Source organism: Emydura macquarii, unplaced genomic scaffold (genome assembly GCF_026122565.2).
Source record: "Emydura macquarii macquarii isolate MOO-44397 ecotype Brisbane River unplaced genomic scaffold, CSIRO-AGI_Emac_v2 contig_2636, whole genome shotgun sequence".
Classification (NCBI taxonomy): Eukaryota; Metazoa; Chordata; order Testudines; family Chelidae; genus Emydura; species Emydura macquarii.
This window is the reverse complement of record NW_027132773.1, coordinates 17,727,744-17,744,369: the sequence shown is the minus strand read 5'-3', so window position 1 is coordinate 17,744,369 and position 16,626 is coordinate 17,727,744. Positions and strand designations below refer to the sequence as shown.

Below are 16,626 nucleotides of genomic sequence, written 5' to 3'. Positions count from 1 at the left end.
CAATACATACACAATTAAAACACCAGATATTTTAAAATAATTCCTTGTGGCAGTTCCATATATAGATAATTCAAAATAAATATGGGAGGTTTCATAATCTCATCATTTGCATACCAATTCCCTCTGAATGCTTTTCCAGATCTACCTATCTTAAGCTACTTATATGCTTGCCATTACTGTAGTACTGGAGTGCCTCACAATCTTCAATGTATATATCCTTCCAGCACTCCTGAGACAGGGCTATTATACGTGGTGAACTGAAGCACCCAGAGACTAAGAGACAGATTTTAAAGGTATTTAAGGCACCTGAAGATGCAGATAAGCACTTTTTAAAATCCCACTAGGTGCCTACCTGAATCTCTTTGGCCCCTAAAATACCTTAAAAACTGTCCCTAAATGATTTGCTCAAGGTTATCCAGCGAGTCTGTAGCAGACCAGGGAACTGAACGTGGGTCTCCTAAATCCCAGACTAGTGCCTTAACTGCTAGACTATCCTTCCTGTCAGACAGCTTGAGAGCGCCAGTGCACAGAGTACAAAATCTCTCAATGAGAACGTGTGAACTCATGGTCTTTTAATTCAAGGAGTAGTGTCTGTTCCCAAGTGAGTATAGATCACAGGTATTTCAACAAAGTGGTGGTGTCCAAGCACAGGGATTCATTGTATTCATATAATACAAATATTTTTAAATATACATTTTAGTATAGAAGAATTTTCTGACCAAGACAGTTTAATTATCATGTTGCTAAAGCAGCTGGTGTCATGAAGCCATACACTGAAATTCCACTTTAATCTTTCAATACCCAAGAGAATGCAATAAAACTTTAAAGTAAAAATTAATGTAATTCTCTTCAGTTATGAATATATCATTTTGTTGGGATTTAGTGCAATGATATATTCTTCATTTAAATGAAAACTAAACCAATTGTACAATTCCACAAGCGTTACTACACAAAGACTCAGTAAATGCAATGTGTAATCAAAGCATCCAGTATAAAATATTATATTGCATTTTGGCAGAAATATCATAGAAGTACTAAAGAATAATTTTCTTTCACCTTCTTCTACAAAAAATATAGTAGGAATGTGCCAGCTTTTATGACTGAAGTATCACTGTGGTTATTACTGCCAAAAAATCATTAGTTATTCTTAATTTCTCTTAACTGCATTCAATTCTTCTTCAATCTTCCAAATAAATTTCTGGAAAATTTACATTTTGCAACCGAGTTTTGTGGAAGAGGCTGAAAAACTAGGAAAAGGAGACGGAAATGAGATGTGAAGGGAGTACAAAAGAGGGAGGCCATCCTTCCCTTACTCAGCCACACTTCTTGCTCTACAGTCTAGTCTTTATACATCTCTGTGAATAATAGGAAGCAGCATGGAGTTAACTGAACAGGGATTGGTAAACCAGGGATAGGAATGTTAGGAAAAAACAAAGGTACAAGCAACATTATTTATGGATTTTCAGTGCTTGAACGGTACTCACCTCCTTTTTCAGGCCTTAAAAAGATTTCCCAATTTCAACCTTGAACTGGAGTGTTGTCTGAGATCAATTCCAGCATCACTTGCCTGATAAAATCAAAGAAAATTATTTGTAACTATTTATTTATCTATTTTATGCAAAATGGCCCCGATTTACTTTAGCATATTGCATAGCTAGTTCCAGATTTCCATGTGGTGATTAGTAAGAGGGTTGGTAGGGAAGTTATATGGGTATTGTTTTCTGTCCTTCAGACAGTTTGATAAAACAGTTTTGTATAGAAGACTGTGCAAATTCAATGGGATTGTTCCCGTCCTCACACACTGTACACACAGAGTAACTCTACTCTAGTCAGTTGAGTGACAGCAGTTTTAAAAAGAGTGTAAGAGGCCCAATCTCTCCAGTTTATCTTGTGCACCTTATCACATACATGCTAGTATATCTGGACATTCAAAGCGCATCAGAGCTTCCATGAGGAGGAAACTTCCTACATCAAGTTCCAACATCCTTAATTGTCAGCTGTTCTCTTCAGCCTTGCCGTTTTCCCTCCATGTAAAAGGAAGCTCTGTTCACCTGGATTTTTTAAACCACCCCTTGTAATATGATAACTTGGCATTAAAGGGGATCAAGATCCAGATCTAGCTGTAGCCCGTGTCTACAAGGTACAACCTGTAATAAGAAGGCCTGTTGGGAAGGGGAAAGCAAGATATAAAAGGTCCTGTAGTGAGTAAGCGAGAAAGATCTTGCAGGGGAGAGACTGCTTGGGAGTCTCTACAATGGAACAGATGAAGAACAGCAGAGGCTGTTATGTCTCTCTGGACAAAGGCCCAGGGAGGGGTAAGCACCACCTAGAACCCCTGCATCAAAGGCTGAACCCCTGCAATCTACAGGGAGGACCTGTGAACTCCAGATACAAAGGGAGAAGGTCAACCCATCCTTAACAAGAAAACTGTGGAGGCCTAAGAGATAGCTAGTGAATTTGGAACAAACAAATAAATCAAGCCTGAGCAGGAGGTGTGGATGGATGGGAGGAGTTTCCTGTATAATTGGTGGGATATATTTTTGTGTTAATGAAACTTTTGTTAAACCAAAGGAGGGAGTAGTTTTGGAACATTACTTGTGCGATCACCCTAGGTCCAGAAGGTGAACGGTAGCACAACAACATGCGACACCAGCATGGGAAATATTCCCCCTCACATTCCTATTTCAAATTGCATGATATTTGTGCCTCTGATTCCTTGCTCCCAAAGCCCAGGTGAACTGGAGGTTACTGGTATCTCTAACCACAAGCATGTTTTGCCCATTGACAAGTACCAATATGTATGTCTCAAATGCATACCCATGTTCTTCTTACATGCCATATGCCTTTATAAATTAGAAAATTGCATACAAATATTTTTTCATAGCTGTGCTATATTAATCATCAAATGTTTTATGTCAGCACAAGAAGAAGAGCAGTACATTTATTAGTTATAAAATACCAAATCTGTCAACGGAAAAGCAAATGAAGGATTTTGTGAAATATGGGGTTATGAGGAGGGGGAAACTGTCTAACAATAGTTTTTTTGGTTTTTTTTGGGGGGGGGAGGGAGGGGGGTTATTTCATGATTATATGTTTGTTCTACACCTACAGGTCAACCTGAATAGCAAAACAGTCACAACCCCTGGTCCTGATTACTAAAATTCATTATTAGTACTTTAGCATTAGTACCATTACTAGTATTTCTACAGCTCATCAAAAGTCAGCACCAAAAGATAATTAAGGCACCCAGTTCTTGCTACAGTACCTATTAAACAGCCAACTGTAACAAAATTTAGGCCTCATCTATGTGTAGGCCTCATCTACCTGTAGAGGGCTGCATACTTCACCTTTAGAAGTCTCTCTCTATTGTCCACCTCCTCATTAAGACCCAAACCAATGCATACCCACTGGAACCAATGGAACACAACACATCCCATGACCAGCTTTAATCATTTACACCCATTTTGTTTGGGCAACTGGAGAGAGTAGTCAAAAGTTCCTCAAAGAGTATCTTAAAAGAGTCCAAAGACCACTTTTTCAAAGATGACATTCTGAATATTTAAAAAGAGCTATCAGTGAAAACTTTAGGAATAGAAGTCATCTTGACTTCAGCTTGAGGGAGAGGAGTCTTAATTAATTTGTATTCTTTCTTATTACAGTTTCGTTTTTGAAGAGCATTGGCAACTATATAGACTCCAGCTTTAACAATGGCTCTAACCGCCAGGTAGAGGTCTGGGAGAAAGTGAGGAAGGAGGACATCATTCCCTAAGGAAAGCATATATTGCCCAGATCCTCAGCTGGTTTAACTGATGTGACTCCCTTGTAGTCAACTGAGTTATGCTGCTTTATATCAACTCAGAATCTGGCCTACATATAGCATATACTACAAATAGCATATACTATCACTATAACAGACATAAAAATATTTGAAAAAACTTTGTAAAGACCTTCACACTTTTAGAAACAAATAGGTCCTACATCCAGTTCAAAATTTGACATCAAACTGTATGTGAAAAATATTAAAAACTTTTCATAATTTAAAAATATATTTAATTACTTTTTATTACAGCTTTTCCAGATAAATGAAATCAGGATTTACAAATCATCATGTTTCTTGTTTTTGTTCCAAAACCTCCTTTAGTAACAGTTTTTTGTGTGTGTACTAAAAACTATGATCTTTCTTCACACAAACCGTCCCTAGTCAAGTGAGCAGTTCCACTGAAATCCATGGAATTGAGAACCACTCGCTTGAGTAAAGACTATTAATATATGTAATCCCAGAGTGCCATTCATCTTTTATTTGTCACTAATGCAACAAAACGTTGGGTAATTTTAAGAAACATATAGGATCATGGAAAGGAAAAAAATTTACAAAAATCAATAACTGGTTGGATGTATTAGGAGGTGGTGGAGAAATCAGAACAGTATTCTAATTAAATTCTTGTTCGATACAGACTATAAACCTTAAATAAATAAATAAATAAATACAGATAAATAAATAAATACAGATAAATACAGACGATAAAGATGCATAACAATTAAGTTTGTCAACCTAGCAAAGACTGACAGCCCTAATCCTGAAGCTTGTTTTATATGGGTGTACCCCTTCTGTCTTCTGACACCCTTACTCACATTGGGCAGTACTTTGCTACAAGTAGACCCATTTTAAAAATGTGACTTCTTGTGGAATAAGATAGTACTCAACTGAGCAAAAGTAGCAGGATTTGGCCCTCAGTTACATTAATTGTTAGGGTTTTTGCAGAACCTATTAGGTAATTATAAAATAAAGCCAAATTCCAATACCTAGGCAACAATATAGTGCCCCTTTAATGAACAAATATGCCGCCTATGTGTTATAGGCATTGCCGCTTGTGCTGCTCTTGTTTGTTTGGTGCATTCGCCTGTTGTCTCTCATCTTAGATTGTAAATTCTTCAGGGTAGAAGTCTTGTTTCCTTGTTATATGATCTGTGCCTCATTAGAGTCTCTTGGGGTTACTATAATAATAATAACAACGATAATAATAATAGATGCATGTGGCCATCCCCCATAACCTCTATGGTATTATTGGGGCATGTGCTCACAGAGTGCTACATCGAATAGCTTTCGTAACTTACGTCGACTTCCTAAATCCTCTTCTGCGTGCCAGCACCACTACACTGCGCCAATGGGAAATGCATACCCGTTGACGCAGCACTATGCTTTTTAGAGAGGTGGTTTTACTGAATCGACTTCCAGATCGATTGAGTGGATCTACACTTCTGCTCAATCGATACGGATAAATCTATCTGATGGTGGTGAATTTGCCACTGTCAGTGAAGACATACCCAGATAGGGTGAGCAGTAATGGAAATCTGATGCAAAGTTTGCAAGTGTCTTAGCTGTGGATGCAAACCATGTTTCCCTATGTTTAGTTATAAATGTGCTTAAAAATATATATATATATATATATATATATATATATATATATATATATATATATAGAGAGAGATAGAGAGAGAGAGAGAGAGAGAGAGAGAGAGAGAGAGAGAGAGAGAGATATATATAGAGAAAGAGAGAGAGATAGAGAAAAAGAGAGAGAGAGAGAGAGAGAGAGAGAGAGAGAGAGCGCGCGCGCTAGATCCTTAGCTGGACTAAATCAGCCTAGCCCCACTGGCTTCAGTGAAGTGGGGTTGATGTACATCTACTTCTATTCTGTGAATATGAGTTTGTACTTTATTAAAAAATATATTGTCCAATACACAGTCCAATACATTGTACAATGCACATATACCATGCATATGCACTAACCCAGTGATAGAGACAGTTAAGTATTTTTAACATGCACAGTATCTGCCATTGTAAGTTACATTGTCAAGGCATTAATCTATATTATAAAATATAATTTATAAAAAGAAAGCAAATGTTAAATTACAAAAATTTAAAAGAAAAAAGAAAACACAAGGAAATATTCCTTTCCTTACTGAATTTCAGTTCTATGTCTTGAGTAAGACAATCCTGCAATAGAAAAACACAGACAGCCTTAACTACGGCAGCATTATTGGATGCCATTATAATTAACAAGAACATGCAAAATAAATTAATTGTTATGTTTTATAATCATGTCAAAGTGAAATGAGCCCATGAAGAGGCCTCAGTACTTATGTGATCTCATTAACCAATTTTATGTGCTATTTTATATTACGTCTCATACAGCTGAAGGTTGTTTGCAGTGTTGTTGTAGCTGGGTTGGTCCCAGGATATCAGCAAGAGAAGGTGGATGAGGTAATATCTTTTATACAGCTGAACGTTGCATTTTGTCATTATCAATGGACCTGAATTTTAAACCATCAGTAATATGAAGTAAGATCTTAAGCGTAAGAACTATTTTGATAGTGCTGTATACAAACATTTTTTTACCTAGACATAGAAGACATCCTGGATGCTTCCATTTGAGATGCCTATTTTTATCCTCCATCACCCACCCCAATTACTGATCAGATTTCAGATGTTATATTTTAAGGCCCTTAAAATAATTTCAGATTTTCGTGAATTTGAAATAATTTTCTGACCAAAATTTCTGCATTTAACTAAAGAGAAATTCAGTCACGCAAACATTCAGATTTAGCAAAAATGGTACAAATTACAGAACACTAGTCCACAATTAATATTTCATATCTTAGGAGTCTCTGCTAGTAGTAACCTTTTAAAGGCAAAGGACCAAGAACCCAATCATCAGCAACTTTCTGTATGTCCCACTCACATAAAATTTGATTAATCTCTGCCTCTGATGCAAAATGTATATATCATTATTTTTCAAGCTAAATTTTCTAAAGCTAAACAGGACACTCATCCAGTGAGCTCATCATGGGTCACTGGAGAAAACAGTAGAACAGTACAAATAAATGACAGTTCAAAGAAAACAAAATAAAATTGTCTGCATAGTTGAGTGTGCATGTTTATCCAACCCCTAACTTGTATGACTGGTACATACCTGATAGATAACCCAAGCTTACATAATATTGGCAGTATGCAAGAGTAATATCATGTTCATGTAAATCTTTTGAACAATTTAGCCAACAATCAAACATATCATACTTACTTTAACTTCATATATGGATATCATTTTCCTGCAAATGCGTACTTTATTGTAGGCAATGCACACAGAATCCCACTCTCCATCTGTATATGAATTCTCTTTTGACCCTCATACTAGTGCTTAGCGTACAATAGTGTGTGTTTGAGACTAAAACAGACTTTTCATGAAAAAAATCAGTCCCAGGCATTTGTTTTTTAAGTTCCCATAAAAAGAGTACAATAGCATAGATGCAAAGAACTATCACTAGTGTTTGTTAACCATCAACAACAGCATCTCTCTTTTCTGTGGCTTTTTGGAAGGGACTGCAGCTGATTTCCCCCACATTGGCATGTGAAAAGATTAGCCCTTAAGCAGTTATTAGAAGGGATATAGCAGTACCATCTGCAATGGACGTAGAGGCAGTAAGGAGAGGTTACAGTAGAACTTCAGAGTTACGAATACCAGAGTTACAAACTGACCAGTCAACCACACACCCTATTTGGAACCAGAAGTACACAATCAGGCAGCCGCAGAGGACAAAAATAAAAAAGCAAATTACATTTAACACAGTACAGTTAAATGTAAACTACTAAAAAAAATAAAGGGAAAGCAGCATTTTTTTCTGCATAGTACTGTTTCAAAGCTGTATTAAGTTAATGTTCAGTTGTAAAATTTTGAAAGAACCATAATGTTTTGTTCAGAGTTATGAACCACCTCCATTTCCGAAGTGTTCATAACTCTGAGGTTCTACTGTACTTATCTTACAGTAACTTGAGTTCTTTGGGATGTTTTGTCCTTATGGGTCCTCCACCATTTGACTCTCCTAAGCAGTAAGTCAACAAGAAGATGGGTGCTGAGGAGACAAGTCCAAGATGGTTTGGAGGACTGATCACCAAAGGTAGCAGTATCCCTGGATGCAGGAAAGATGGCATAATGCTTACGAAAGCTGTGAATGGAAGACCCACTGCAATCCTACATATTTCTGTTATGGGAACATTTTTCAGTAAAGCTATAGATGTGGACTGGGCTCTAGTGTCACTCTGTGAGGGGGCTGCATCCTAAAGGACTAGTAACAAGTTAAAATGCAACCTGAAAACCACTTTGACAGTCTTTGAGTGGAAACAGGTTGTTCCTTTATCCTCTCTACAAATGATACAAACAATCTAGGAGAGGCCCTGAAGGTTTTAGTCCTGAAGATCAAGGTAGAAGGTTAAAGCCCTTCTGACAATTAATGTACATAAACTGTTTTTCTCTTTAGAGACATGAGGCTTTGGGTAGACCACTGGAAGATGGATCTCTTGATTAACTCTGGTATTCTGAAGAGACCTTAGGGAGGAACCAAGGATGGGGACTCAGTGTAACCTTATGCCTATAGAAGGCAGTAAATGTTGGGTCTGTCATGAGAGCACTGAGAGCTCCCATCCATCTAGCTAAAGTGATGGTTATAAGAAAATAAGTTTTGAGGGAGAGGAGAATTAGTTCAAATCAGGGCATTGAGAACCAAATTAAGGTTCCACTGGGGGAGGAGGGGAACCAGGTTCCGTAGAGGGGGGAAAAATTTGTGTAAGCCTTTGAGGAATTTGGGCATAGTGGGGTGGGCAAAAACTGAGCAGCCCTTGATGGATGAGCAGAAGGCTGTGATAGCAGCCAAATGTACTCTAACTGAGCTCACTGACAGACCTTGTATCTTTAAATCAAACAGGCAGTCCAGGATTTTTGGAGAACAAAACTTCGGATGCTTGAGAAATGTGAAGAGAATCACCTGGAATAGAAGCATTTTCATTTTTGAAGGTAAGTTTTGTGATTATTAGGTTTCTTGCTAGACAGGAAAACTGACTGAACCTTATTCAAACAGGTTAGCTCCATGATCTAGAACCATTTAGGAACCATGCTCCTAGGTTCAAGGAGGTGGGGGTGGGACAGACCAGGGTCCCAGAGTTCTGTGATAGGAGATCCTTCCTGACAGGAAGGTGGAGAGGCGCTGCCACAGAGATGTGAAGGAGGTTCGAGTACCACACTTGTGTTGGCCAGGACAGTACAAGGAGAACAACTCTCGCTCTTTCCTGTTGCAATTTGAGCAAGGTCTTGAGAATTAGAGGTAGAGGTGGGTGAGCCTATAGCTGGGTATGGGGCCACAGTATTATCAGGGCATCTCCCAACGAGTTGCAGCTGTATCCTCCCTTGGAGCAGAAAAGGTGACATTTCATGTTGTTTGAGGTAGCAAAGAGATCTGCTTCTGGGAAAATCGTAGCTTCGTAGAAGCTGTGGAAAACAGACTCAATGAATTCCCATTGGTGGTCCTGATGGAAGTTTCTGTTCAGGGAGTCAGCAAATGTATTCTGGAATCCTAGAAGATAAATTGTTGAGATTTGTATCTGATACTAAAACTATGCAGCTGATGCATTTCCTGACTCTGTACATAAAGGACTGGGATCTTGCTCTGCTTTGGCTATTGATATAATACAGGCCCTGTATGGCATGCAGGAAGTTACTGCAATCACATCAAACTGCTCTCAGCTCTAGGATGCTGCATATGGAGCATATGCAGACCAGCTGCCCTGGACTGTAGTCTTTTGGAGGTAAGCCCCCCATATCAAAAGAGAAGTGTCTATTGTGAGAATCTTTGAGGGGAGGAGGATGTGAGAATAGGGTCTTCATGCAGACTTCAGCGGGTCCTTCCACCACCTGAGAGAGTCCAGAACTTTCTGAGGTACTGTGATGCATTTGAAGAGACTGTCTGTTTGGAGTGTATGTAGTCCTTAGCAATATATGAAGACACCAGAAGTGCAGTCTTGCATGTGGCATGATGAACATGTCAGGCTCCATGTGGCTCAAGACTTGTAGGAAGGCCCTTGCACTTTTTTTGCAGGCTATGTTGTATCGTCAAGATTAGACTGCACTCTCTTGGGGATATAGGCTCTGACATTTAGAGTCTAGAGTGATTCAGATGAAGTCGATTCATTAGACTGCGGTCCATGTAGACATCTTCTTATTGATGTGAAGGCCCAGAATCTGAAACAGGGCTAAAGCCTTGCACGTTGCTGACTGGACCTCTAGAGCTGATTGACCTCTAAGGAGCCAATTGTCCAGGTTTGGGAATACTGCTGTGTCCCATTCACGTAAATAGTTTGCCACTGCTGAGAGACGCTTCATAAAGACTCTCAGGGCTGTGGACAGCCCAAACGGAAGGACTCAGTACTGGTAATGTTCTGAGCCAACTGTGAAAGGGAGGATATCTATGGGATGGGTGGATAACCACTTCAAAGGAGGTATCCTGTAGGTTGAGGGTGACAAACCTGTCTCCTGGATCTAAGAATGGGATTATTGGGGATAAAGGGCTGGGAAAGGATATAGGTGGTTCAGGTTTCTGAGGCTGAGGATCAGTCTTGATCCTCCACCCTTCTTGGGAACTAGGAAATAGTTGGAATAGAACCCTCTTCCAATAAATTATTGGGGAACAGGTTTGGTCACCTCCAAGAATATGAGAGACTGGACCTCTTGTTTTAAGAGCTCTTTCTGAGAGGGGTCCCAGAAGATGTGGAAGTGGATGGAATATTTCACACTGACCATCTCCAAGATCCATTTGAGGTAACATATTCAAGGCAGGGAGGAAGTGGGATAATCAGTCTCCCAAGGTGGGGGTGGATGAAATCGTACAGCACTTAATCCAGGAAAGTAGGTTGTTTGACACCCTCAATCAATATGTCAAAACTGTTTCTTAGAGTGAGGTGCAGAAGATGTTGTAGAAGGGGTCAGTACCCTTTTCTGAGGTCTAGATTCCTCTAGTGAAAGTCTGAAGGTCTGGGAAAAGTCTGTTGTAGATGGTATTGAAATGGTCTAGAGCATTGTGATGTTTGGGATGTACTAAGCTATGTCTTTGTTGCAGGAACATAAATTCCCAGAGTATTTCAAAGTGTGGAAGGAGGAGTCCATGTCAGCGCTGAACAGCTTGGGCCCTTCCAAGGGAAGGTCTTCAGCTGAATTCTTCACCTCTCTCAGAGGATTCAAGACTTGAGCCAGGATGCTCTTCACATAACCATAGCTGTGGCTATGGATCTAGAAGCCATATCTGCAGCATCAAGGGCCTGAAATTGTTCCCTTTGGTCCTAGGGCCAATGTTGAACAAAAATTTGTTAACTTGGAATAAGTGTTAAAATCATATTTCATCAACAGGGCTTGGTAGTTTGCCATCCAAAATCAGAGAGCCACCAAGAAGTAGCTTTTTCTACCCAGAAGGTCTTAAATGTTTGGACTCATCATAAGGAGAGGGTCTTGAACGAGTTTTTTTTTCTTTCAGTAGCCACATCTACCACCAGGGAACTTGGAGTGGGGTGGGAAAATAAATGTTCCATTCCCTCAGCCAGAATATACTACTTTATATCTGCCCACTTACAGGAGAGCAGGATAGTGGCAGATGTTTGCCAGGTTATACAAACAGACAATAACAGAGCCTCACTAACCGTGAGTGCGATTTTCCCCTGAAGGGAAACACAAAATGTCCACCAAGGGATGCTAAGGCTCCTGAACTTCTTCTAACAGGATCTGGAGGGATTCTGCCAGATATTTCATGAGATCTTAGGAGATCCAAAAAGTGTCAGGATAAGATGGCGGTGGGAGCAGTAGCACCTCAACAGGGAATGAAGAGAACTCCACTGATGAGGGTGAGCTTTCCTCAACATGTGGGTCCTGCTGTTCATGAGTACCTCCCAGTGCTGAAGGTGGCGTAAGGTACCACAGGGTGATGGTGTGATACTGAAGGTTGGGGAGTTGCTGCCCATGAGTGATATGATACTGGCTTGTACTAGGTCTTCTTCTGGCTGCTACCCTATAAAATTGTTCACCAAGGTGACCCCAGGGATTCCACTAAGTCCACTGAAGAAGAAGGTGGTGAAGGGTCTCCATAGATACTTATAACCTCTGGATATAGGACATCTGACGGGGTCTGGAAGATCCTCTTCAGTATACTGGCTCAGTGGAATGTGATGGCATGGTGCTGAAAAAAAGCCAGTACTGAAACCTCAGAAACCGAAGAAGTATGATCCCCTGGGCTAAAAGGGGTAACAACAGACAGAGGTGCCACTACTGTAAGCTGGAGGTCTGGATGGGGTTAAAATGCAGTTGCAGGTCTCTGAATGATACTGGGGAAGGGGCTTTCATACAGGTACATAGCAGGAGACATCCCGGTTCCTCCAGTGTGAAGAGGTCCTCAGGAGAAAAATCTGGAAGGTGCTGGTGTTACCCAGGGTTTCACTGGAAGGCTATCCAGAAGTCTGACTCAGTACCAGGGCCTAGAGAGGGGGGTTAGTGAGCACAGTACCAGAGAGGTTTGTAGAGGAATGTCTTTTACATCAGAGCTCTGGTGCAGGGAAGCTAATGGTACTGGAGAGCACATAGGTCTGTGCATATCTTGGTGCCAAGAGGTGTCAGTCAGTACTGAGGTAGACTGCTACATGTGCTGTCAATTAGAAGACTTTTCCATATGCTCTTCATGCATAGTACCAGAAGCTCAGTACCGGAATCACATAAGCTTCAGACACTCCTTGAGGGAGGCAAATTCTCCTTAAAGTGGGATTTATGGGATGAGCTACCTTTCTTCCTTGTTTCCCTGGTAGGGAAAAGAGGCTTCTTCTTCTTGATGTCCTAGTCTCCGAAGGTGCTGCTGGAATTGCAACAGTCACCAGAGCAGCCTGGGATGTTGAGGCCAATGTACTGGGGAAGCTTGTGGAAAATGCACTGGGGCTAGTGAACATTCCATTAGAAGGAACTTTGGACTAGTTTCTCACTCTTTTTCAATCCTGTACTCATCTTACACTTTGACAGAACGTGTGTGTCTCTGAGGCAGCTTGAATGCCTATCACTTTGGGGAAACGACCTGTGGTGGGTCTCGAAGGGCTTAAACCCCAGGGTTTCTTGCATAATACAGAGTGTTAATGAACCAAAATTGGGGTCCTAAAGAAAAAAGGGGGCAGGATAGCTTCCCATCCAAATACAACTACATTGAAATTAAAAAGAAATAAAATAACCAAACAAAATAAAGAAAAAACTAAGAATAAATCACTATGTTAAGAAAGGTTGGAAGTTGAGAATCAGCAGACATGCGATCATTCCATCTTGAGCTGCAGGTGGTTAAGAAGGATCTGAGTGGCAGTGGTCCTGTGCCCCCTTATAGGGCCTTGTTTAGAGGCATGAGGTGCTGCTCTGTGCAGGTGGAGCCCAGAGAGGCTGCTTTGCATTTTTCGGTTAAGAGTGCACAAGCAACAGCACATCCTCCAGCGGGGCACCCACAGGGACATGCAATCAAAGAAGAACTGAAAAGATATTAAATGTGGCAAGTTCAGGCTGTCAGTTGAGCATGTAGTGGTTGTGACATGTTAACATATATAACCAATCTGCCCTGGGACTGACAAAGTTTTGTCTCATTGTTTACCAATAAGATGCAAGGACAAAGATGCAACAAACTCTGAGACCTCAGAAGTTACCTTGTGCAATGAAATGGCCCACTTCTCAGTTACACCAAGGCCTCTTTACACTGGTCTGCCATCATAAAGGGGTCTTGGAAGCAGGTGTAGAGGTGTAAAGAGTTCTTTGTGTAATCAAGAATTGGGACAAAAATACATATGCTAGCTGTATATTATAGTCACACCTTGCCTGGATACTAGAATGCCTTTTCTATATTTTATTTTATTTCTTGTTTTTTGACATACATCTATGTCAACATTTGAAATCTATGAGAAAGAACATTTTGAGGAGGAAACAGACATTTTATTCCTAATTGTAATGGATGGAAAAGGAAGTGCTGAATAAAAATAGGTTTATTTTAGTGTTAGTTTTAACTTAACAAGTAGTAGTAGTGTGCGGTCAACTACTATTGTCTACCTAATCACATAGAATATAAGAAGTTTTTAAAAATCCACTCAAAAAAAAAAAAAAAAAAAAAAAAAAACAACTGTTGATGAACTCTGTCCTATAATCTACATTTAGAGTCCAAAATCCCTGCATGAAGCAGAAATCGCTGGTGTGGCTCATTTCCTCACTCTCGTAGACCAATAGTTTTTGGAGGGGGGCAGATATTTAGAGGATGCCACTGGTGACCAAGTGATGGGAGGCTGCTGGTGGACTGCTATGCCTCCCACATCCTGAGGAGTGTTCAAGCAGCATCCATCTCTTTTCCTTTTCCTCTTGTCCTGAAATTGCAGACAGCAAGGTCATTGGGAATGATTGCTCATGCTTCAGTCCTTCCTCCCAAACAGATGGACTGGTAGGTTAAAGCTACTGGCGGTTTGCTTCTTCTTCTGGGGACTGCAAAACATCTCTGTCTCCAAAATATCTTGATCTATCCTTACTAGCCTAGCTTCATTCCACTATATTAAAAGTCTCATTTTAAGCAGTCTTTCAGCTAAGTAATTAAAACCAAAATTTTGTGCAATTTTTGTCATTAAACATCCTTTGCACTGTTCACCAGTGTAGGGACCCTGACTGAATGCCTTGATCAAATGTCAGTTTTGGTAATTATATCTTTCTTGCCTATATTTTTCCTGTACTATCAAGTGAATACATAATTTTTCCACACTTCCTTCCCTAGACTGTTATTTAGCTCATGTGTTAAAATAACACACCACATCCTTCCAGAAACTTCACTGAACTTTAGGGGAGTATGAAATAGTTCCTGTACCCCAGTGGAGCTTATTATTAATAACAGTATTAATTTTAACTACCCAGTTTTCAGTTGCATATAACTTTCTGAAGGTGTCACCTTTCAGGTGATTATTCAGGATCTTAATAAAGATGACATTTTTACTCATAATGTAATGCAAAAATTGCCAAATAAAAATCAAGGGATATGTTATCCTCAGTGTACAGGATGCTTCATCAATGACACCTGAGGTCTGGTTACATCATTCAAGCACAAGAGCTTTCTGGTGGCAAAGACCCAAAGAGTTCTGATTACAGAATTTACATGCTGTATTCGCAAAACAGAGCTTCAAAGAACTAGAGGATTCAGCTCCTTTTCCCACACCCCCTTCTAAAATAGACCTAGGAAATTCCATACAAAAACTAAGAGTGATACAGAAATTTCCTCTGAAGTCAAATAATGTGAAAGCTACTTTACACACACAACCTTAATTGTACCCTCTCTGCATACACAGTAGGTCAGTAAAATCTAATTAAAGACTCTCTCTTATCTCTTATCTTATCTTATCCAAGAAACAGTATATGCCCATTTAGTTAAAGTTGTATAATGCATATAAAAGTGGAGAAAGTTGAAGATGGATACACAGTCTTAACCCAGCCTTGAAGGTAAAATAATCTCGCAATAACTCAGTCAGTGCTGTAACTAATAAACCTTTAACTAATGTTAGAAGGTGCTACTTAACTATAGTTTGTGAAGAACTATATTTGTAAACAGAATGTAAAACAATGCCAAAATAGGAAGCAGTCCTTAGCCATAGAATATAAATAGCTCTGTTGTGAGAGTGACACTTCTGTTGTGCTATTGCAAAGAAAACTCCCAAAAGAAAAGATTCATTCATACAAAATGAAAAACAAATATAACTAGACTTTGAATGACTAAGATTTCTTTATACAAAGAAGAGGAAAAATCTTTGTGGAAAAGTCTTTATAATTAATGCTATCAGTCTGCCAGAGAGAGAGAGAGAGAAAGGGTGTGTATATTTGGCGGGGGGGAAATAAGTGGTAGAAAGGTCTTGGTTTGTAGGGCTGTTCATTATATTTTCTCTTCAGGCCAGTAATATATATACCCAAAGAGTGGAGGATTGTTCTAGAGTCTTTTGACAATTGCAGAGACTCACCAACTTCTCACTGAAAAGATTAGTCTCATCAAACAGTAAGTCATCAACAGTGTTTTGAACCTACCTAGGAAATTCCAAGGGGTTATCTACAATTCCTGTCACATCACTATGGCAGTTGCCATGGATCTTGAGGCCATATCGGCTGCATCAACTGCAGCTTGTAAAGTCGTTCTGCCACTAGTTCGTCCCCTGCAATAAGGGCTTGAAATGGAGACCAGTCCTCCTGAGGCAACTAGTCCCTACAATCCAGGAATTCAGAGCAATTCAGGAAATCGTATTTGGAGAGAAGGTCCTGATAGTTTGAGATTCTAAACCGAAGACTGGTAGATGTAAACACATTCCTTCTAATAAGGTTGAAACGCTTTTTTATCTCTGAGGGTGGCCCTTGGGTGTCATTGTGTGGATCTTTCTGTAGCTGCCTGGAACATCAAGGAGTTAAGGACAGGGGAGGAGGGGTGAACAAGAACTCTGCTCACTTAGCCAGAACAAAAAATCGTTTCTCTGTCCTTGGGGTTAGGGGCACAGATAGCCGACATGTTCCACACAGTCCTTGATGGTTCTAGTATGGCTTTATTTACCAGGAATGCAACCCAGCTGGACCACATAGGCTGCAGAATATCTAGATCTTATGCCGAGGATCCTGGACCTCTTTTAAGGGGAACTGAAGCTCCTCTTCCATAGTATTGCCAGTAAATGAGTCTCCAACCTCCCAGTTCCCAATTCTTCATGTCCCAGTGTCTCAATTCAGGTGGGACCACAGT

At 40.0% G+C, this 16,626-nt stretch overlaps 1 protein-coding gene across 1 annotated transcript in view; it reads right to left on the bottom strand.

The window, feature by feature from the left end:
• The window catches only part of FOXP2 (forkhead box P2), a 608,458-nt gene that overhangs the window by 423,428 nt on the left and 168,404 nt on the right, over positions 1-16,626 (bottom strand). The window contains exon 3 of the mRNA XM_067564236.1: positions 1,485-1,567. The gene's annotated coding sequence lies outside the window, so the exon portion shown is untranslated. The remainder of the gene's footprint in view (positions 1-1,484; positions 1,568-16,626) is intronic.